We start from the raw sequence: 24,142 nt of genomic DNA, 5'->3' as shown, positions 1-24,142 counted from the left end.
CTTGATAAATTACTGGTTTGGATAAACTTTTCTTACAAAATCCTAACTATATATATGTAAGTACGGTGTCCAGTAGAGGTCAGTGTTTGAAATCAGCCACAGTAAGTTACTGTGAATTCTACAATAACTACTTGCAGCAAGCTGACCGTAAATTACTGAAATGTAAACAAGAACTTCCCGGTGACCAATAACCATAAAGTTGTGGGAAAATAAGTAACTCAGTAACTCGTTAAAGATCCTGAAATGTCACTCTGATTCCCAGGTAAAAATGTACTTTTGAGTGTCTAAAATATCCCCCATAATATTTTGGGGGGGGATAGAATTGCTCAACATTTTCAAAAAAGTATTATTTCTCTCATGACTAACTACCAGGAAGTTTGAAAAGACAGGCAAGGTGGATGGGGAGGTTGTATTGATGATCTTGACTGACAGCTCTTGGAAACACCTATGTGATGAAACTTGGATGCACTGTGCCGCAGTACAATCCTCTCAATCAAATGTAATGATACACACAGCAACACAAACAACATCGCAATTGCATCAATGATGTCATTTTTTTTCATGCCATGTTCCTGTTTGGAACATCTGTTGTGATGCTGTTCATAGCAGCACAATATAAACTGCGTCAGAGTTTTGAACGAACCTCCCCCCTTTTGGTAGGCTGAAGTTACTGGCTAGCTAGTTCTATCTAACACCAGACACAGATGAAAGGGGGCGACATACCGTTGAAGTGGGAAGTTTACATACACTTAGGTTGGAGTCATTAAAACTTGTTTTTCAATCACTCCACAAATTTCTTGTTAACAAACTATAGTTTTGGCAAGTCGGTTAGACTATCTACTTTGTGCATGACACAAGACATTTTTCCAATAATTATTTACAGACATATTATTTCACTTATAATTCACTGTATCACCATTCCAGTGGGTCATAAGTTAACATACACTAAGTTGACTGTGCCTTTAAACAGCTTGGAAAATTCCAGAAAATTATGTCATGTCTTTAGAAGTGCTGATAGACTAATTGACATCGTTTGAGTCAATTGGAGCTGTACCTGTGGAGGGACTTCAAGGCCTACCTTCAAACTCACAGCCTCTTTGCTTGACATCATGGGAAAATCAAAAGAAATCAGCCAAAACCTCAGAAAAAAATTAGACCTCGTCAAGTCTGGTTCATCATTGGAAGCAATTTCCAAATGCCTGAAGGTACCACATTCATCTGTACAAACAATAGTACACAAGTATAAACACCATGGGACCACGCAGCTGTCATACCGCTCAGGAAGGTACCACTCCACAAACTGTTGCTTCTCCCATAAGGTGACCTGACCTAACCTCAAACCCCTTCCTCACTAATCCAGATCTCTCCATCCTTATCAGTGTCTGCTACATGTTTCTGCTACATCTTTCCTTCACTCAGTACATTCCAAGCTTAATTGCATCCACCATATACATTCCTCCTACAGATAACCATTAACTTCTGGTGTAGACAATGGTACGCAAGTATAAACACCATGGGACCACGCAGCTGTCATACCGCTCAGGAAGGAAACGCGGTCTGTCTCCCAGAGATGAACATACTTTGGTGCGAAAAGTGCAAATCAATCTCAGAAAAACAGAAAAGGACATTGTGAAGATGCTGGAGGAAACAGGTACAAAAGTATCTACAGTGGGGAGAACAAGTATTTGATACACTGCCGATTTTGCAGGTTTTCCGACTTACAAAGCATGTAACCTGAACCCAATAGAAAATCTTTGGAGGGAGCTGAAAGTCCATATTGCCCAGCGACAGCCCCGAAACCTGAAGGATCTGGAGAAGGTCTGTATGGAGGAGTGGGCCAAAATCCCTGCTGCAGTGTGTGCAAACCTGGTCAAGAACTACAGGAAACGTATGATCTCTGTAACTGCAAACAAAGGATTCTGTACCAATTATTAAGTTCTGCTTTTCTGAAGTATCAAATACTTATGTCATGCAATAAAATGCAAATGAATTACTTAAAAATTATACAATGTCATTTTCTGGATTATTGTTTTAGATTCCGTCTCTCACAGTTGAAGTGTACCTATGATAAAAAATGTCACACCTCTACATGCTTTGTAATTAGGAAAACCTGCAAAATCAGCAGTGCATCAAATACTTGTTCTCCCCACTGTTTATCCACAGTAAAACGAGTCATATATCGACATAACCTGAAAGGCCGCTCAGCAAGGAAGCAGACACTGCTCCAAAACCGCCAAAGAAAAGCTTGTTTGCAACTGCACGTGGGGACAAAGATCATTATTTTTGGGAGAAATGTCCTCTGGTCTGATGAAACAAAATAGAACTGTTTGGCCATGATGACCATCGTTATGTTTGGAGGAAAAAGGGGGAGGCTTGCAAGCTGAAGAACACCATCCCAACCATGAAGCACGGGGGTGGCAGCATCATGTTTTGGAGGTGCTTTGCTGCAGGAGGTACTGGTGCACTTCACAAAATAGATGGCATCATGAGGACGAAAAATTATGTGGATATATTGAATCAAAATCTCAAGACATCAGTCAGGAAGTTAAAGCTTGGTCGCAAATGGGTCTTCCAAATGGACAATGACCCCAAGCATACTTCCAAAGTTGTGGCAAAATGGCTTATGGACAACAAAGTCAAGGTATTGGAGTTGCCATCACAAATCCCCAACCTCAATCCTATAGAAAATGTGTGGGCAGAACTCAAAAAACGTGTGCGAACATGGAGGCCTACAAACCTGACTCCGTTACACCAGCTCTGTCAGGAGGAAACGTTTGGAGGAGGAAGCGTATCCGAAACGTTTGACCCAAATTAAACCATTTAAAGGCAATGCTACCAAATACTATTTTAGTGTATGCAAACTTCTGACCAGCTGGGAATGTGATGAAAGAAATAAAAGCTGAAATAAATCATTCTTTCTACTATTATTCTGACATTTCACATTCTTAAAATAAGGTGGTGATCCTAACTGACCTGAGACAGGGAATTTTTACTAGGATTAAATGTCAGGATTTGTTAAACTGAGTTTAAATGTTTTTGGCTAAGGTGTATGTAAACTTACGACTTCAACTGTATAGTAAGTATCTTTGCCATAGATGAATAGTGTACACTTTTAATTATATTTGCTGACATCCTACAGTCAAATTTTGGCACCAGTAGAGTAACTATCTAGGTATTTTAACTACACCCCTCAGCAAACAAGCCTTCACTGATTTTGGTTACAAGGTGGTACTTATTTAAATTAGGTAAGAGAATATCATGTTACCATTGGTGTATTCAAATTAGAGCTAGGGTGAGGTCACCCTATCCCCCTAATAATCCCACCTCCTGAATCCAAGTGTTTGATATGAGGAGGGGACTAGTAACTTTATAATTAAACTTCATCAATGAAGAAGCAACAGTCATTTTTCATACTTTGGTCATCATTCTTTGATCTGGTTTTATCCAAATATCGTCCAATTTCCTGACGTTGACTGTTCATGACCTTTAACAGTGCAGCTCTTGATTGTCACAAGCTCTTACAAATGTCATTTTATTTGATTATGCATAAATCATCATTTAAATTGCAATCAAGTTAAAAAATTTAAAGTAGGGTGTTCAATCAATTGAATTTAATGTAATAATAAGTCACCAATGCCCATGATCTTGACACCTGTAACAACGTAATGTATCCGTCACAAAAGCTTGTATGGAATAACTTACATATCCTAACATAATCAAAACTTAAAAGAACAAACAACAACTCTTCTGTTTCACTACTCACGCCACCCTGTCTGCATCGACCAAATGACAAGCATCACAAACATCAGGATCCCTTTAGATGGTCAACTCTCACATTTACCGCTACCCCGGTAATCACTCCTTTCAATGGCACTCTTTTCTTGAGAGCAAACAATTCACATCTGTTGTCCCCATTCATTTAACACGGAGCGCCTGCTCCCTCTGACCAGCAGAAACACAAACAATTATCACAAGACCACATCTGGTTACCCTCACCGATTCCACAGCACCCAACACCTCATTAATACCCATTTCTCCTCCTGTCTTCAGCTCGCTCTGCTTACACTTTCTACCATTCTTCTTTAACAATCCATCTCCCTCTCTCCTTTGCCTCTCTTTTTCCCTCCATTCCTCCTCCGTATTCTAAGTATACGTCTCCTTGTGATAATGCTGCACTTCTGGCATACATCTTGTTCTTGCCTTCTCAAGGGATCCATTTAACCAGCTGTCACAATCTCCATTCAATCAGCACAAACCCCTTGGGATGTAGCACTCAACAATGCCTCCCACTTATAAAGCATCTGCTTCGTCTTGATGTTCTTTTTTATCAAAAGCTACCACAATGCTTTTTTCCATTTCTAACAAGCACACTCTCTCAAAACCAGCTAAACATTACCTGAACTATATTACATTTCAGCTTCATTTGGGATAGGGACAACACAAGCAGCAGTCTCCCAATTGAGCAACTCCCTTGCCTGTTTGGGTATTTTTTATTTTTTTTGAGTGGTTGGTCTGGTGGAGTGGTTGATGATCTGTCTGTGTCCTTTTGTTGGTGGAGGGCTTCCGTCTGGGCTGGCAGCAGTTTGATGGGGTGGCAGTTGTGGTGGTTGCTGCTTTGCCCAGGGTTGACAGAGGGATTAGTGCTGGCACTGGAAACTGGGAAATTTGTTGGTGCCCGGCCGGGATTGGAAACCATGGGTTGGTGCTGGGTCTGGTATTGGGACTGGGGACTGGGAACCAGGAATCAGGAAACTGGGGCTGCTGCAGGTACCTGGTCAGGATCTGGGTCTGTAGAGGGGAGGAAGTAAAACCTGAGGAGCAAGCAGTCACACAAGGAAGCCCTTGACCCAGAGATCAATGAGTAAATCATTGGTCCTTCCTCCACACCTCGTCTGGTGCTCTGGGGCTGGTGCTGGAACTGGGACTTGTGTTTGATCTACAGGGGAGAGAAAGGACAACCTGAAGAGCCAGCAGACACACATGGAAAGCTCATGACCCAGAGGTCAGTGATGGTGCTCCCCTGTTGCCTTCTCACACCGGGTGCAGATCTTTGGCCATTCCTCCACACCTTCTCTGGTGAGGTGATGAATGGTTCCTGGTTTTGTTCTGGTTCTGGTTCTGTGAGAGGGATATGTGTAGAGCAAGGAAGGGGTAGAGGGATGGAGAGGGAGAATGGGGTGGTGGAGGGTATGTCCATCAGCCGGGGCTGGTGCTGGTGGAGGAGTGATGCAGTGGCAAGGCCGGACGCTGGAGAGAACAAACAGGGCCCAGACCCACCTGGCCACGTAGCAGTCACACGGAACACACCTACCAACTGTTTGTGAGTGCTACGTTGCCAGGTGGGTCTGGGCCCTGTTTGTTCCCTCTGTCCTCCAAAGTCCAGCCTTGCTGCCACATCGCTGGGGGCAGTTCTCTGTAAGTACCTTGTGCCATCTATGAATAGATTCCATAGTGAGGAGGCAACCATGAACAGCCATCTGCAGTGTGTATTTCTTTTCTGAGTGTATTGTTAGGGTTATGGTGATGAGTTATTGGGGGGTCCGGGTTTGATCATTTTGTTTCAGAGGTGGATGAGGGCCTCTAGCATGTCATTTGTGTTGTTGGGTGGTTCCTGGCTGTTCACAGGTCTTGGCTGACTGCCTGGTGGCCCCCTGAACTTTCTAGGTGGTGGGATGGGGTATGCTAGAAGGGGTGAATGCGGTTTCGAGGGTCCGGCGGGTCCGGTGGGTCCGGCGGGTCTGGACTGAGACTGGCTGTGCGGGATCAGGGGCTGTGGGGGGTCAGAGGTAGAGATCAGAGTATGGAGGTGAGCGTGTAGGTGGCCAGGAAGGGGGTGCTGGTGGAGGTGCCGACATGGGTGGGGGTCATTTCTTGGGCATCTTGGGTGGTGGGTTTGGCGGTGACTGTGGAAAGGTCTGGGTCTGGTTCTGGGACTGGTTCTGGGTTTTCGTTGTTGTTTGGTGGAGGGGTGGGTTGTTGGTGTTGGGCATTCGGTGGCATTGGCGTTGGCCCTTGCCCTGCCAGCGTAGGAACTGGGGCATGTTCTGAACTGGGGCATGTTCTGAAGAGTGTACCCCTTTCCCGCACAGGTTACAGGGTCGTATGGAGGTACAGTCCGAGGTGGGATGGCTGTCTTTACAGATCTTACAAATGATGGCTGTGCAGGCTGCGGCCGCAGTTCCCGCACAGTTTGGGCATGCAGTAGTAATGGACTGGGGAGTTGTTGGACTCCGCCTCAGGTCGGGTCCGGTCTTAATTAACTGGACCAGCCATTTTCGTACCCCGGTCCAGACATTGTCTTTGTCCAGGACCCTCCTAGCAGCTGACTTGAGCGTGGCAAACCTGCTTAACCAAACTTATATGTCATAGTCCTGGATGCATTCATTGTAAAGCTGTACTGTAACTACCTTGGATTCTGTTTCAGAAAGGGGGTATGCCCTGAATCTGTTAAAGGGCTGAATCGTTGCAATTTCTGAAATTTAACCAAAACAGTTCTAGTAACTTAGAGGATTTGAAACGGGCTTCAAATTATTCCTGTTCAGGTCAGATGGCACAAAGCCCATACTTCTCTGGAGAACTGCCCTGCTGAACTGCCCTCATGGTTTCTGATCTGGTGGTTGATGTTGTTGCTGCTGCTCCTGCTGATCCCCGGCAATTGGGGGCTCCGTCCTTGGCAGCCTCCTCATTGGATTGTAGCAGGTCATCGTAGCAGGTCATCGCTCCTGGGTTCATCCCGGTCATATACTGCTACAGACACTTGGGACACGCCCGACACAGCTCTGAGAGGCTACACCAAACGCTAACACGCAGCCCGGCCGGTGCGTAGCAAGAAACAGCCGGTGCCCTGCCACTGACAACCAACCCAGCCATCACCCGCCCCCCTGCACTTCAATCTCGCTCTTCACATTTAACGAGAGACAGACAACAACACAGTTGTGCGAGGCGCTGGTGGGGGCATCCGTGGCCATGGAGGGAGCTTCTAATTCCCCAGCGGCGCCGGGAAATGTTTATTCCCTTGGACTGTCAGCATTCAGCAGTGATAACACTGCTGGGGACTCGCATGCTAATAAGTGTATAATCTGTGACATGTTCGTAGTTGTCATAGGGGAAAGCTCAGATGGATAACTTAATTTGTGAAAACGTATTGAACTTGATGCAGCTAAAGAAAGGATAATTACTCTTCATGAAGAAATTTAAAAAATGACCAAGCGCCTTGAACTGAATAAGGATTCCATGAGACTATCGGCATCTTTAAATGCTTCCTATCAAATCATCCAAAAGGATCATAATGAGACCTTCCTGGACTATGATCAATTTCCGCCACTGCTCCCCTCTACAGGTCCCCCGGTACCAGTTGAAAACATTTATGGAAGTATGCAGTAAATGGAGACTGTTTAGTGCCAAAAATAAGGGGTTAAATGTATGTTCGACTCCAGGTGAGCGTAAACAGATGCGTACCAGAACCAAAAAGAAGGAGCAGAATCGTTCTCGGCGCCCCCACCTGCCCTCTTCCCCCGCGTCCGGACTTGAAAATCATTTTCAGCCCCTGTACCAGTTGTCTTCTGCCGGGGACTTGGGTGTTTCCTCCATGGCTGTGGAGGTCCCTCCAAATGTCTGTGCACCCCTCCACTGGGCCGTGCTCTCTGGATCAGAGACGGCTGTTGTGGCCTGCACGCAGCCAGCGTCTCCGCAGCCCTCTTTTTAGGCGAGTTCTGTGGCTCTGGCCTCGCAATCAGCTTCGAGACACGGCAGAGGCCGGGTCATTCTGGCTATTGTGATAGCATGTTCGATGGGGAGGCATATAGCTGTACCTGGGGCAAAGACTTGTGTTTTTCTGGGGCAAAAGTTCAGGATATCACCAGGTTGCTTCCAGAGGCTGTGCTTCAGTCACCGGGGGTTGATACTGTCATGGTTCATGTGGGGTCAAATGACATTATGAAGGGCAGCTCAGAACAGCTGAAGATGGATTTTATAGAACTGATTGGGTCCCTACTTGACACCAACAAACACCCCTTAATATCTGGCCCTCTGCCCTCCCTAAATCGTGGCATTGAATGGTTCATCAAACTTTTAGTCCTCCATAACGGGCTACGTGACTATTGCAGCTCTGTGGGTGGAACATTTATTGACAAATTTGATACCTTCTGAAAACAAAGCTTGTATTATAAGGAAGATGGGATCCACCCAAATCATTTGGGTTCATGGATCCTTTCACAGTGTTATAAGGCTGCATTGATACAATGACTTATCAATGACCCAAGCCCAGCTCATTTAATCCCTACCATGGTGTTGCTGAGTTGTGATAATGCATCAGCAAATGTACATTATGGGCATTGGAAGACACAATGTAAGTAACCTAATTGTTGTCCTTCTTACTGCCCTGAATGCCTCTGCTGATCCTACAGCTATTTTATGCAGTAATTATATGTGACTCGTTACAGGAAACTTGGCGTATGTGAGAAGTCATGACTTCACAGGAGAGTGAGTTGAACGTTTATTTGTATTTTTTTATCACAGTAATTATATGTGACTCGTTACAGGAAACTTGGCGTATGTGAGAAGTCATGACTTCACAGGAGAGTGAGTTGAACGTTTATTTGTATTTTTTTATCAAAACATGTTTTTGGCAGAAATTCCTTCTGGAACATTTTAACTATCATGTGCCTAAATATCAAACTTGTATGCCATCTGTAAATACAAATACAATTGTTAAATTATGAGCCTAGTTGGTTTAGCCAAAGAAAAAGTAAGGAACCTTCCCGCTAGCCATGATTGGCTGAGATAATGAATGGACTTGACATGCTGTAAGGGTGCGTGCTAGTAGCAGGGAAGTCAAGCGCAGGAGAATCGAACTTGGTATAATACGGAGCAGTTTAATAAGTGCTCAAAAACTCAGAAAACCAAAATATACAAAATAATACAAGTGGGTACAAAACCCGTCGCACACCAGAACATATCTAGCACATAGCTTACAAACAAACAATCACCAACAAGGACAATGAGGGGGAACAGATGGTTAAATACACAACATGTAATGAATGGGCTTGGAACCAGGTGTGAGACAAGACAAGACAAAACCAAAGGATAATGAAAAGAGGATCAGCGATGGCTAGAAGGTCGGCGACTTCGACCACCGAACACCGCCCGAACAAGGAGAGGGACCAACTTCGGCGGAAGTCGTGACAGTTGCCGAGAGATGAGTTTCAGATTGGTCTGCCGTGTAGCATCTTTTGTCTATAAAGTGAGCTGTTCGTTATGTGTTGATAATCCTTTCTACTACAGTTAGCCATGGAGAACTGCAAATGTGTTGCTAATGCTCTCAATAACATTGCTGCCCTGAATTTATCAGGAGCTATCAGCAAAGATCAGTGGGGAAAAGTTGTGATGGACTACTTTCTGGAGGACGACCGTACCATGCTGACTCTCTCTGACTCTTATGGCATTGCACACGGTGAGTGTGAACCAGAGGGACTTGACACAGTGGGCCAAGCAAGCTGTACAAACAAAACGGAAACGACACAGGACGTCTTATTTAATGAAATTGTTTGCAGTCTGTCACAAAGCGTTCATCCATGTATACGGGTAAGAGTCTAACTACAGTTTCAGATATTATACTTTTCTAGTTTTGTCAGATAGTTGTTTTCATTGCAAGTTAAAGCTTACTGTTAGCTAGCCAGCTGATGTTAGGTGCCTGGCTCATTAGCTAACATTAGCGTTAACTTTTTATGGCTGCAGGGGCAGTATTGAGTAGCTTGGATGAAAAGGTGCCCATTGTAAACGGCCAGCTCCTCAGTCTCAGTTGCTAATATATGCATATTATTATTAGTATTGGATAGAAAACACTCTAAAGTTTCCAAAACTGTCAAAATATTGTCTGTGAGTATAACAGAACTGATATTGAAGGCGAAACAGCTGGATGGGCTGAAGGATGGTACAGTGCTGGTGGAGAGCTATGACTGGCAACAACATCCGACTCTGTGCTTCAGGCCGCTTGCACAGATCAAGCAGAAACAGCACTGCAGGTGAACATAATTTTCATTGCATTTTATGACTTTATTCTTCTTATTTAAACTTGGGAGGTGAATTGATGTTACGTTGTAATGTCCTTTCAATTTTGTTTGTTATTTCCTGTTTTACAGCTTTGATGCTCTGGAGCCTGGTGTTGTTGTCGCCAAGGATCGTTCGGACTCAGTCGGGACCAAGTTTCAGCTGCTGCGCAACGCTGACATCCTTCCTTCCATGTACAAGCACCACCTGGACTGGACACAGCTAGACAAACTTTTCTTTTTGAAAAGATCAGGGAGTTTTCTGATGACGAGGCTATGGACATCACGTGCCCTGCACCAAAGTCAAGGGAAGGACAGAAACAGGCTCTCTGAATATAGATGACATACATAAGGGACGATGGCATTACCCGTATGGTTGATGAGGATCTCCATATTGCATATTGCAAATGTACGGTCCCTTACTAGACGTCCGCGAGTGTTATTAAAATAGGCCAGCGGCCTCAGGTCGTGCCACAGGGCCAGATCTTCCGGGAACTCATTAAATAAAGTCTTTCTAACATTTGGTTTCCGATTTATAAAATTCCACCAGATGGCGACTGGCTGCTTATTGCAAATGGACAAAACATCACCAAAAAAACACTTATCTCTCATTGCACCAAATTCTTACTAACCTATGACTTCCTATGATCAAACATGACAAATAGACCTTCTAGGTTGATTCAGGGCTTAATATAGTGATATATATCATTTGGTCAGTATAAATGCCATTTGGCCATTTCTTATGCCATTTGGACATAGTTCACTGACTTTTGTGTTCGAAAGCTGACTTCTTATGATCATATATGGCAAATGGACATAACATCCTGATTTGGTACTTTTAATGCCTATGTATGGCATTTGGACATTTCTTATGCCGTTTGGCCATGGTTCACTGACCTTTGGGTTCGGAAGCCGACTTCCTATGATCATATATTGCAAATGGACAAAACATAGGCCTTATGGACTCACTTAGACTCACTTAGATACCTACCTCCTCATGCCTTTTGCACACATTGTATATAGACTCCCCATTTTTTTCTACTGTGTTATTGACTTGTTAATTGTTTACTCCATGTGTAACTCTGTGTTGTCTGTTCACACTGCTATGCTTTATCTTGGCCAGGTCGCAGTTGCAAATGAGAACTTGTTCTCAACTAGCCTACCTGGTTAAATAAAGGTGAAATAAAATAAAAAAATAAATAAAAGATAATACCTAGCAAGACATGGTTATACCATCTACAGAAAAGACAGAAATGACAAAGGTGGAGGTGTGGCTGTTAATATTCAGAACCACATGCCTGTAAGGCTTAGAGAAGATCTCATGCTAAATAATGTTGAAGTAATATGGCTACAGAGGAATCTGCCTCACCCAAATCCCATTCTGGTGGGAAGCTGCTATAGAAACCAAGTGCTAACAGCCATTATGCTTGATAATGCATGTGATTTTAAATACTGACTGGCTTTCATCAGTCTGCCCACTCAAGAGAAAGCTTTGAACTCTAACCAGTGCCTGCAACCTGGTTCAGGTTATCAATCAACCTACCAGGGTAGTTACAGACAGCAAATGAATGAAATCATCAACATGTATTGATCATATCTTTACTAATGCTGCAGAAATGTGTTTGAAAGCAGTATCCAAATCCTTCAAATGTAGTGATTACAATATAGTAACCATATCTGAGAAAACCAAAGTTCCAAAGACTGAGCCTAATGTAGTGTATAAGAGCTCATATAATAAGTTTTGTAACAATTCCTATGTTGTTGATGTAAATAATATTTGTTGGTCCGTGGTGTGTAATGAGGAGCAACCAGATGCTGCACTTGACACATTTATGAAATTTCTCATCCCAGTTACCAATAAGCATGCACCCATTAAGAAAATGACTGTAAAAACGGTTAAATCTCAGTTAATTGATGAGGAATTGAAAAACCGTATGGTTGAGAGGGATGAGACAAAATAAATTGCAAATAGGTCTGGCTGTACAACCGATTGGCAAACGTACTGCAAATTGAGAAATCATGTGACTAAACTGAATAAAAATAAGAAGAAACTACTCTATGAAACAAAGATAAATGGCATGAAACAAAGATAAATGACATAAAGAATTATAGTAAAAAGCTTTGGAGCACCTTAAATGAAATTTTGCGCAAAAAGGCAAACTCCGCTCCATCATTCATTGAATCTGGGCTCCCGGGTTAATGGCGCTGTACTGCAGCGCCAGCTGTGCCAACAGAGACCCTGGGTTTGAGCCCAGGCTCTGACGTAACCGGCCGTGACCGGGAGGTCCGTTGGGCGACGCACAATTGGCCTAGCGTCGTCCAGGTTAGGGAGGGTTTGTCGGGTAGGGATATCCTTGTCTCATCGGGCACCAGCGACTCCTGTGGCGGGCCGGGCGTTGTGCACGCCAACCAAGGTTGCCAGGTGCACAGTGTTTCCTCCGACGCATTGGTGGGGCTGGCTTCCGGGTTGGATGCGCGCTGTGTTAAGAAGCAGTGGTTGGGTTGTGTATCGGAGGACGCATGACTTTCAACCTTCATCTCTCCCGAGCCCGTACGGGAGTTGTAGTGATGAGACAAGATAGTAGCTACTAAAACAATTGGATAACACGAAAATTGGGGAGAAAAAGGGGTAAAATTAAATTAAATTAAATTTAAAAATCATTAATTGAATCAGATCGCTCATTCATCACAAAACCCACTGATATTGCCAACTACTTTAATGTTACTTTGAGAAAACTAGCAAAAATTGTTGTTCTCTATCAACAATGACAAGCCACTTGGGTCTGACTTGGATGGAATATTACTGAGGACAATAGTGGATGATATGCCTCTCTGAATTGTCATATCTTTGATTTAATCCAATGAGAAAGTGTGTGCCCTCAGGCCTGGGGGGAGGCAAAACTTATTCCCCTACCTAAGGATAGTAAAGCCCCCTTTACTGGCTCAAATAACTTAATAATCAGCTTGTTAACAACCCTTTGTAAACTTTTTGAAAAAATTGTGTTTGAACAGATACAATGCTATTTTACATGAAATAAATAAATAATTACATTAATTATTACATTAAATAAAACAGACTTCCAGTACGCTAATAGGGAAGCACATTCAACAAACACAGCACTTACACAAATGACTGATGATTGGCTGAGAGAAATGTATGATAAAAAGATTGTGGGGGCTGTTTTGTTAAACTTCAGTGCGGCTTTTGACATTATCGATCATAGTCTGCTGCTGGAAAAACGTATATGTTATGGCTTTACACCCCTTGCTATATTGTGGCTAAAGAGTTACCTGTCTAACAGAAAACATAGGGTGTTCTTTAATGGAAGCCTCTGGACTACTGTTCAGTCATGTGGTCAAGTGCCACAAAGAGGGACTTAGGAAAATTGCAACTGGCTTAGAACAGGACAGCACGGCTGGCCATTGCTAACATTAATAATATGCATTGTATTTGTGAGAGGTATTGACATGTTGAATGCACCAAGCTCTCTGTTTGAACTACTGCCACACAGCTCGGACACCCATGCATACCCCACAAGACATTCCACCAGAGGTCTCTTCACAGTCCCCAAGTCCAGAACAGACTATGGGAAGCGGCATAGTACAACATAGAGACATGACTACATGGAACTTTATTCCACATAAAATAACTCATGTAAGCAGTAAACATTTTAAAAACCAGATCAAAATAGGCCTTATGGAACAGTGGGGACTGTGAAGCAACACAAACACAGGCAAAGACATGCATACAAACACACAATAACATACGCACTATACACACACGTACACATGGGTTTTGTGATGTGGATATCTGGTAGTAGAGTAGGGGCTTGAGGGCACACACTTAATATGTTGTGAAATCTGTTGTGACTGTAATGTAATGTTTAAAAAATGTATAACTGTCTTAATTTTGCTGTACCCCAGGAAGAGTAGCTAGTTGAGAGAATGCCAAGAGTGTGCAAAGCTGTCATCAAGGCAAAGGGTAGCTACTTTGACGAATCAAAAATCTAAAATATATTTTGATTTGTTGAACACTTTTTTGGTTACTACATGATTCCATATGTGTTATTTCATAGTTTTTATGTCTTCACTATTATTCTACAATGTAGAAAATAGTCCAAATAAAGAAAAACCCTGGAATGAGTAGGTGTGTCCAAACTTTTCACTGGTACTGTGGGTTTTATACAGTCGGGTTTTATACCAGGTCATAGCACTATCTTTGCTACAGCCCTAGTTATAAAGGATGTGGTTAACTGTATGGATGAAAGGCAGCATTGTGCTGACCTCTTCATTGACCTGTCAAAGGCTTTCGATACTGTTGATCACACCCTGCGCTTTCTTAAGTGCAACAATTTTAGTACTCATCAATGTATTCTCTACCAGAAAGATGGTTGGCCCTCTTTGATGTCATGTAGGTTGATACATTGCTATGTTTTCATTTATAAAACCTTTTACAAAAAGTCACACAAACATAATTTCTAAACTTTGGACATACGAGTTACCACACCCGGGCTCAGGGATGGCTAACTTAGGAAATTCCTTGGGCATCTACTGAATTAGGTGAATCAGCTTTTAGTTCTTTCGCCTTATTTTCGGAACCATGTTTTTCTATGCATTTTGTATTTACAGTTGAAGTCGGAAGTTTACATACACTTAGGTTGGAGTCATTAAAACTCGTTTTTCAACCACTCCACACATTTCTTGTCAACAAACTATACTTTTGGCAAGTCGGTTAGGACATCTACTTTGTGCATGACACAAGTAATTTTCCCAACAATTGTTTACAGACAGATTATTTGACTTATAATTCACTGTATCACAATTCCAGTGGGTCAGAAGTTTACATACACTAAGTTGTCTGTGCCTTTAAACAGCTTGGAAAACTCCAGAAAATGATGTCATGGCTTTAGAAACTTCTGATAGGCTAATGGACATACTGAGAGTCAATTGCTGGTGTACCTGTGGATGCATTTCAAGGCCTACCTTCAAACTCACTGCCAATAGCTTGACATCATGGGGAAATCTAAAGAAATCAGCCAAGACCTCAGTTGTAGACCTCCACGTGTCTGGTTCATCCATTCCAAACACCTGAAGGTACCACGTTCATCTGTACAAACAAAAGTATAAACACCATGGGACCACGCTGCCGTCATACCGCTCAGGAAGGAGAGGCGTTCTGTCTCCTAGAGATGAACGTACTTTGGTGCGAAAAGTGCAAATCAATCCCAGAACAACATCAAAGGACCTTGTGAAGATGCTGGAGGAAACAGGTACAAAAGTATCTATATCCACAGTAAAACGAGTTCTATATCGACACAACCTGAAAGGCCGCTCAGCAAGGAAGAAGCCACTGCTCCAAAACCGCCATAATAAAGCCAGACTACGGTTTGCAACTGCACATGGGGGCAAAGATCGTACATTTTTTGGAGAAATGTCCTCTGATCTGATGAAACGAAAATAGAACTGTTTGGTCATAATGACCATCGTTATGTTTGGAGGGAAAAGGGTGAGGCTTGCAAGCCGAAGAACACCATCCCAACTGTGAAACACGGGGGTGCCAGCATAATGTTGTGGGGGTGCTTTGCTGTAGGAGGTACTGGTGCACTTCACAAAATAGATGGCATCATGAGGACGGAAAATTATGTGGATATATTGAAGCAACATCTCAAGACATCAGTCAGGAAGTTAAAGCTTGGTCGCAAATGGGTCCTCCAAATGGACAATGACCTTCCAAATGGACAAAATTCACTCATCTTTATGTGGGAAGCTTGTGGAAGGCTACCCGAAATGTTTGACCCAAGTTAAACAATGTTAAGGCAATGCTACCAAATATTTACTAGGATCAAATGTCAGGAATTGTGAAAAACTGAGTTTAAATGTATTTGGTTAAGGTGTATGTAAACTTCCGACTTCAATTGTATATTTGTATTTTCTATATTTTAGGTAATTCAGGTTAAATAAATAATACATAAATAAAATCCCAATAAATACCAACCTGTGACAGTTCACAGTAGAGAGGAAACTACAAGATATTGAATGCAGGTATGTTTGCGGTTTGAGTGACCTAAAATAACCTTTATTTCCCAGTTTTGTGTTCTTATCAGCTCTTTTGTAGATATCCTGTTCTGTTCCAGGTCATGTTTTGGAATCACTGAAATGGTAGAGACACTAGAATATTCTGTAATAAGTGAAAAGATATTGTGAGGTGTGATCCGCAGTACAGTACTCCTCCTACACACAGGGTGCATCCCAAATGGTACCCTATTACCTATTTACTGCACTACTTTTGACCAGGGCCTTTAGAGCTCTGGTCAAAAGTAATGCACAAAATAGGAGATATGGTACCATTTGGAATGCAACCACATTCTGCAGGGAGTCTTAGACATCTCCCCATTTGGAAACTTACAACCCACCGCTGTCATTCAGGAGTGACTACTGGATAATGACTAGCTACCATCCCCCCATGACCTCTCTAGTGTTTTTTTTTATTTTTTACATTTTACCTCCAGTTTTGTTCGGCATTCTGTATGACTGCCATTCTCCATAATGATACCCACCAAACCATGAATATTAGTAAATGTGTAGTGTACCTCAAAGATCTTCAGCCGATGACACCACTGTGTTTGCGAATCAGGTAAACCTGGCTTTTTTGACAAGTATTTCCCCTGGAATTTGTAGATAACCACATTGGAAAATAAACATGATACGCAGTGCTGATCCTGAATGGACCGACAATCGGAAAGATGTTCCCACTGTCTGGGTTATTTCAAGAGCAGAGAAAATCAGACTCCGAACCAATCAGTGTACACATTGTTTGAACTGGGCAATTAGGAGCAGTAGGACGAGAGGTCTGACATCTGCCCGACGACCCCAAGAGGACTCTCTCTGCATCTCAAACTTCACCCTAATTCCTATATATCACTAGATCCCCTGACCACTAGATCTGCATGCATGTCATGGTCAGGGAGACAGACAAGACTGTCTGTCGTCAAGGATATCTCTGTAATCACTCTGATAAATCCTCCTCTCTCTCTCTCTCTCTCTCTCTCTCTCTCTCTCGTCTATCATGCTACCCTTGTTATGACCCTGAAAGCACGAACCATCCTTCTTTTTAATAACTTTAGTGTACTTTAGTGGAACCCGGGCTTGTCAGTGTTAAATCTTTTTTACTAACCATTGGAGGCATGGACAGGCATGGCAGGAGTCATGATATATCTAAAGTGTCTTCCAATTTTATTTATACAGCCAAGGTCACCAAGATAATGTAAAAAAAAAAAATCTGGTTATCCTGAGATTTAGTGTTTGGTGTCATTGGAGAGATATATGAGGATGACTAGAGTACTTGTGACTGAAAGAATTGACCATCCTTTTTCTCTCTCATCTGTGGAGCAAAACATGGAATACGAGAGAGTACACCGACAAAGGCTGTATCTCAATTACTGTTCAGTGACATACAGTATACTGCATTTGCATTTTAATATATTGCATAATTGAAATGAAAATAGTGACTAAATGTCATTGATATGAAGCAGAATTCTTCAAAGGCAATGATAGTTCAAAAGCAATTTAAGATCAAAGGCAATATGTTACATGCCCTCGCCAGCTAGCCCTAATTATACTATCGAACCCAAGAGTTTCATTCCAAAATGTTATATCCATTTTCAGAAATGTTGATAAATTAGCTTTTATTCTTGAAAACAATTGTGAGAGATTTGTGTTTCACTCTCTAATCATGGCATGGGGTTGTTTAATGACATACATGTGTTTGTTTAAACTCTTTCACCTGATGCTTTCATTTCAGAAGGACAAATATTAATGTATTTCTTTTCAAAATGCTATACTGTATATCCGCCTCACTCTCAAACAAAATAAGAAGTACTGCTAGGATTTACACAGTAACCTTTTTCATTTATTTAACTAGGCATGTCAGTTAAGAACAAAATCTTATTTACAATGACGGCCTAGGAACGTTGGGTTAACTGCTTTCTTCAGAGGTAGAACAATAGATTTTTATTTTGTCCGCTCGGAAATTCGATCTAGCAACCTTTCAGTTTCTGGCCAAACGCTCTGACCACAAGGCTAGCTATCACCCCCAAAATTTAGCATTTGTAAGAAAGAAATGTACAAATGACACATTGGTGACATCAATTATAATACAATTATTTAAATAAATGCTTGAATAATAATAATATGAGATCTGTGTGTATAACATTTACATTTGACATTTTTACATTTTTAGCAGATGCTCTTGTCCAGAGCGACTTGCAGTAAGAGCATTCATCTTAAGATACGGTGCATTCAGAAAGTATTCAGACCCCTTGACTTTTTCCACATTTTGTTACGTTACAGCCCTTATTCTACAATTGATTAAATTGTTTTTCTCCTCATCGATCTACACACAATATCCAATAATGACAAAGCAAAACCTGTTTTTTTAGACATTTTTGCTCATGTTTTAAAATGAAAAACTGAAATATCACATTTACATAAAAATTCAAACCCTTTATCAGGACTTTGTTGAAGCATCTTACAGCCTCGAGTCTTCTTGGGTATGATGCAACAAGCTTGGCACACCTGTATTTAGGGAGTTTCCCATTCTTCTTTGCAGATTCTCTCAAGCTCTGTCAGGTTGGATGGGGAGTGTCGCTGCACAGCTATTTTCAGGTCTCTCCAGAGATGTTCGGATCGGGTTCAAGTCCAGGCTCTGGCTGGAACACTCAAGGACATTCAGAGACTTGTCCTGAAGCCACTCCTGCATTGTCTTGGCTGTGTGCTTAAGGTCATTGTCCTGTTGGAAGGAGAACCTTCGCCCCAGTCTGAGGTCTTGAGCACTCTGGAGCAGGTTTTCATCAAGTATCTCTCTGTACTTTTCTCTGTTAATCTTTTCCTCCCTCCTGACCAGTCTCCCAGTCCCTGCCGCTGAAAACATCCCCACAATATGATGCTGCCACCACCATGCTTCACCATAGGGATGGTGCCAGGTTTTCTCCAAACGTGATGCTTGGCATTCAGGCCCAAGAGTTCAATCTTGGTTTCATCAGATGGCGTAGCAGTAAGTCGAGCAGATCCAAGATGGCGTAGCAATAAGTCGTCCTGTCGTGTCGTCTGTATATATCGTTTCTTTTTCGTTTTTTTACATATTTTCCTTCGCATATCTCTTTAAAAACTTTTTGCTAAACCTAAGCTTCCAAATACTCTCCTGCAACCCGCCTCACCCAATGTAGCTATTTTTCCTAAAGTATTTATATTTACTTCGGAACCGGAACCCCTCAACTGAAGCTAGCCAGCTAACCACCAGCTATGCTAGCGGTCTTCAGCTAACCGGTCATCAGCTAACCTTCAGCCCGGAAAGCTCTCGCCAGTTCGAACAACGCGACTCCAACCAGAGCATAACGGACCTATTTATTTTTCATCCCCGGATTCATCCCCGGATTCCCACCGCAAACGGAACATTTTTCAGCTGGATCTTCACAACTAGCTATCTAGCTATCTACGAACTGTTAGCTTGCTAGCACAGGCCTGCTAACTGTCTGAATTGCCGCGTCCCAAACACCCATATTTACTTTCTATCTCTTTTTGATTTTTAATTTGTTTATACCTTCCGGAAACCTGCCTCACCCAATGTGATACGGAATCGCTATTATTTTTAATTTTTTAGAACACACTCAAGAACCTCCAGAAGCTAACCAGCTAACTAGCTACAAGCAATTTAGTCATTGTTAGTTTTTTTAAAACCTGGATAACACTCGCCAGTCCAGCTTCCCTGCCCCATCCACCGCTGCCCCCTGGACACTGATCTCTTGGCCACATAGCTGATGCACGCTGGACTGTCCATTAATCACAGTATTCCATTCTGCTTGTTTGTTTTATCTGTTGGCCCCGTTGCCTAGTCAACGCCATTTTACCTGCTGTTGTCGTGCTAGCTGATTAGCTGTTGTTATCTCACCTACTGTTTTAGCTAGCTTTCCCAATTCAACACCTGTGATTAGTGTATGCCTCGCTGTATGTCTCTCTCAAATGTCAATATGCCTTGTATACTGTTGTTCAGGTTAGTTATCATTGTTTTAGTTCACAATGGAGCCCCTAGTTCCACTCTTCATACCCCTGATAACTCCTTTGTCCCACCTCCCACACATGCGGTGACCTCACCCATTACAACCAGCATGTCCAGATATACAACCTCTCTCATCATCACCCAGGGCCTGGGCTTACCTCCGCTGTACCCGCACCCCACCATACCCCTGTCTGCGCATTATGCCCTGAATATATTCTACCATGCCCAGAAACCTGCTCCTCTTATTCTCTGTCCCCAACGCTCTAGGCGACCAGTTTTGATAGCCTTTAGCCGCACCCTCATACTACTCCTTCTCTGTTCCGCGGGTGATGTGGAGGTAAACCCAGGCCCTGCATGTCCCCAGGCACCCTCATTTGTTGACTTCTGTGATCGAAAAAGCCTTGGTTTCATGCATGTCAACATCAGAAGCCTCCTCCCTAAGTTTGTTTTACTCACTGCTTTAGCACACTCTGCTAACCCTGATGTCCTTGCTGTGTCTGAATCCTGGCTCAGGAAGGCCACCAAAAATTCAGAGATTTCCATACCCAACTATAACATCTTCCGTCAAGATAGAACTGCCAAAGGGGGAGGAGTTGCAGTCTTCTGCAGAGATAGCCTGCAAAGTAATGTCATACTTTCCAGGTCCATACCCAAACAGTTCGAACTACTAATTTTGAAAATTACTCTCTCCAGAAATAAGTCTCTCACTGTTGCCGCCTGCTACCGACCCCCCTCAGCTCCCAGCTGTGCCCTGGACACCATTTGTGAATTGATCGCCCCCCATCTAGCTTCAGAGTTTGTTCTGTTAGGTGACCTAAACAGGGATATGCTTAACACCCCGGCAGTCCTACAATCTAAGCTAGATGCCCTCAATCTCACACAAATAATCAAGGAACCCACCAGGTACAACCCTAACTCTGTAAACAAGAGCACCCTCATAGACGTCATCCTGACCAACTGGCCCTCCAAATACACCTCCGCTGTCTTCAACCAGGATCTCAGCGATCACTGCCTCATTGCCTGTATCCGCTACGGAGCCGCAGTCAAACGACCACCCCTCATCACTGTCAAACGCTCCCTAAAACACTTCTGTGAGCAGGCCTTCCTAATCGACCTGGCCCGGGTATCCTGGAAGGACATTGACCTCATCCCGTCAGTTGAGGATGCCTGGTCATTCTTTAAAAGTAACTTCCTCTCCATTTTAGATAAGCATGCTCCGTTCAAAAAATGCAGAACCAAGAACAGATACAGCCCTTGGTTCACTCCAGACCTGACTGCCCTCGACCAGCACAAAAACATCCTGTGGCGGACTGCAATAGCATCGAATAGTCCCCGTGATATGCAACTGTTCAGGGAAGTCAGGAACCAATACACGCAGTCAGTCAGGAAAGCTAAGGCCAGCTTCTTCAGGCAGAAGTTTGCATCCTGTAGCTCCAACTCCAAAAAGTTCTGGGACACTGTGAAGTCCATGGAGAACAAGAGCACCTCCTCCCAGCTGCCCACTGCACTGAGGCTAGGTAACACGGTCACCACCGATAAATCCATGATTATCGAAAACTTCAATAAGCATTTCTCAACGGCTGGCCATGCCTTCCGCCTGGCTACTCCAACCTCGGCCAACAGCTCCGCCCCCCCCGCAGCTCCTTGCCCAAGCCTCTCCAGGTTCTCCTTTACCCAAATCCAGATAGCAGATGTTCTGAAAGAGCTCCAAAACCTGGACCCGTACAAATCAGCTGGGCTTGACAAACTGGACCCTCTATTTCTGAAACTATCCGCCGCCATTGTCGCAACCCCTATTACCAGCCTGTTCAACCTCTCTTTCATATCGTCCGAGATCCCCAAGGATTGGAAAGCTGCCGCAGTCATCCCCCTCTTCAAAGGGGGAGACACCCTGGACCCAAACTGTTACAGACCTATATCCATCCTGCCCTGCCTATCTAAGGTCTTCGAAAGCCAAGTCAACAAACAGGTCACTGACCATCTCGAATCCCACCGTACCTTCTCCGCTGTGCAATCTGGTTTCCGAGCCGGTCACGGGTGCACCTCAGCCACACTCAAGGTACTAAACGATGTCATAACCGCCATCGATAAAAGACAGTACTGTGCAGCCGTCTTCATCGACCTTGCCAAGGCCTTCGACTCTGTCAATCACCATATTCTCATCGGCAGACTCAGTAGCCTCGGTTTTTCGGATGACTGCCTTGCCTGGTTCACCAATTACTTTGCAGACAGAGTTCAGTGTGTCAAATCGGAGGGCATGCTGTCCGGTCCTCTGGCAGTCTCTATGGGGGTGCCACAGGGTTCAATTCTCGGGCCGACTCTTTTCTCTGTATATATCAATGATGTTGCTCTTGCTGCGGGCGATTCCCTGATCCACCTTTACGCAGACGACACCATTCTATATACTTTCGGCCCGTCATTGGACACTGTGCTATCTAACCTCCAAACGAGCTTCAATGCCATACAACACTCCTTCCGTGGCCTCCAACTGCTCTTAAAAGCTAGTAAAACCAAATGCATGCTTTTCAACCGATCGCTGCCTGCACCCGCATGCCCGACTAGCATCACCACCCTGGATGGTTCCGACCTTGAATATGTGGACATCTATAAGTACCTAGGTGTCTGGCTAGACTGCAAACTCTCCTTCCAGACTCATATCAAACATCTCCAATCGAAAATCAAATCAAGAGTCGGCTTTCTATTCCGCAACAAAGCCTCCTTCACTCACGCCGCCAAGCTTACCCTAGTAAAACTGACTATCCTACCGATCCTCGACTTCGGCGATGTCATCTACAAAATGGCTTCCAACACTCTACTCAGCAAACTGGATGCAGTCTATCACAGTGCCATCCGTTTTGTCACTAAAGCACCTTATACCACCCACCACTGCGACTTGTATGCTCTAGTCGGCTGGCCCTCGCTACATATTCGTCGCCAGACCCACTGGCTCCAGGTCATCTACAAGTCCATGCTAGGTAAAGCTCCGCCTTATCTCAGTTCACTGGTCACGATGGCAACACCCATCCGTAGCACGCGCTCCAGCAGGTGTATCTCACTGATCATCCCTAAAGCCAACACCTCATTTGGCCGCCTTTCGTTCCAGTACTCTGCTGCCTGTGACTGGAACGAATTGCAAAAATCGCTGAAGTTGGAGACTTTTATCTCCCTCATCAACTTCAAACATCAGCTATCTGAGCAGCTAACCGATCGCTGCAGCTGTACATAGTCTACTGGTAAATAGCCCACCCATTTTCACCTACCTCATCCCCATACTGTTTTTATTTATTTACTTTTCTGCTCTTTCGCACACCAATATCTCTACCTGTACATGACCATCTGATCATTTATCACTCCAGTGTTAATCTGCAAAATTGTAATTATTTGCCTACCTCATGCCTTTTGCACACATTGTATATAGACTCCCCCGTTTTTTTTCTACTGTGTTATTGACTTGTTAATTGTTTACTCCATGTGTAACTCTGTGTTGTCTGTTCACACTGCTATGCTTTATCCTGGCCAGGTCGCAGTTGCAAATGAGAACTTGTTCTCAACTAGCCTACCTGGTTAAATAAAGGTGAAATAAAAAAATAAAATAAAAAAAGACCAAAGAATCTTGTTTTTGGTCTGAGAGTCCTTTAGGTGCCTTTTGGCAAAATCCAACCATGCTGTTATCTGCCTTTTACTGAGGAGTGGCTTCTGTCTGGCCACTACCATAACGGCCTGATTGGTGGATGCTGCAGAGATGGTTGTCCTTCTAGAAGGTTCTCCCATCTCCACAGAGAAACTCTGGAGCTCTTTCAGAGTTATCATCGGGCTCATGGTTTCCTCCCTCACCAAGGCCCTTCTCGCCCAAATGCTCAGTTTGGTTGGGCGGCCAGCTCCAGGAAGAGTCTTGGTGGTTCCAAACGTCTTCCATTTAAGAATGATGGAGTCCACTGTGTTCTTGGGGACCTTCAATGCTTCAGACAGTTTTTGGTGCCCTTCCTCAGTCAGGTCTGTTCCTCAACACAATCCTGTCTCGGAGCTCTACGGACAATTCCTT

This window comes from Oncorhynchus nerka, linkage group LG22 (assembly GCF_034236695.1).
Source record: "Oncorhynchus nerka isolate Pitt River linkage group LG22, Oner_Uvic_2.0, whole genome shotgun sequence".
NCBI lineage: Eukaryota > Metazoa > Chordata > Actinopteri > Salmoniformes > Salmonidae > Oncorhynchus > Oncorhynchus nerka.
This window is presented reverse-complemented; position numbering follows the sequence as displayed.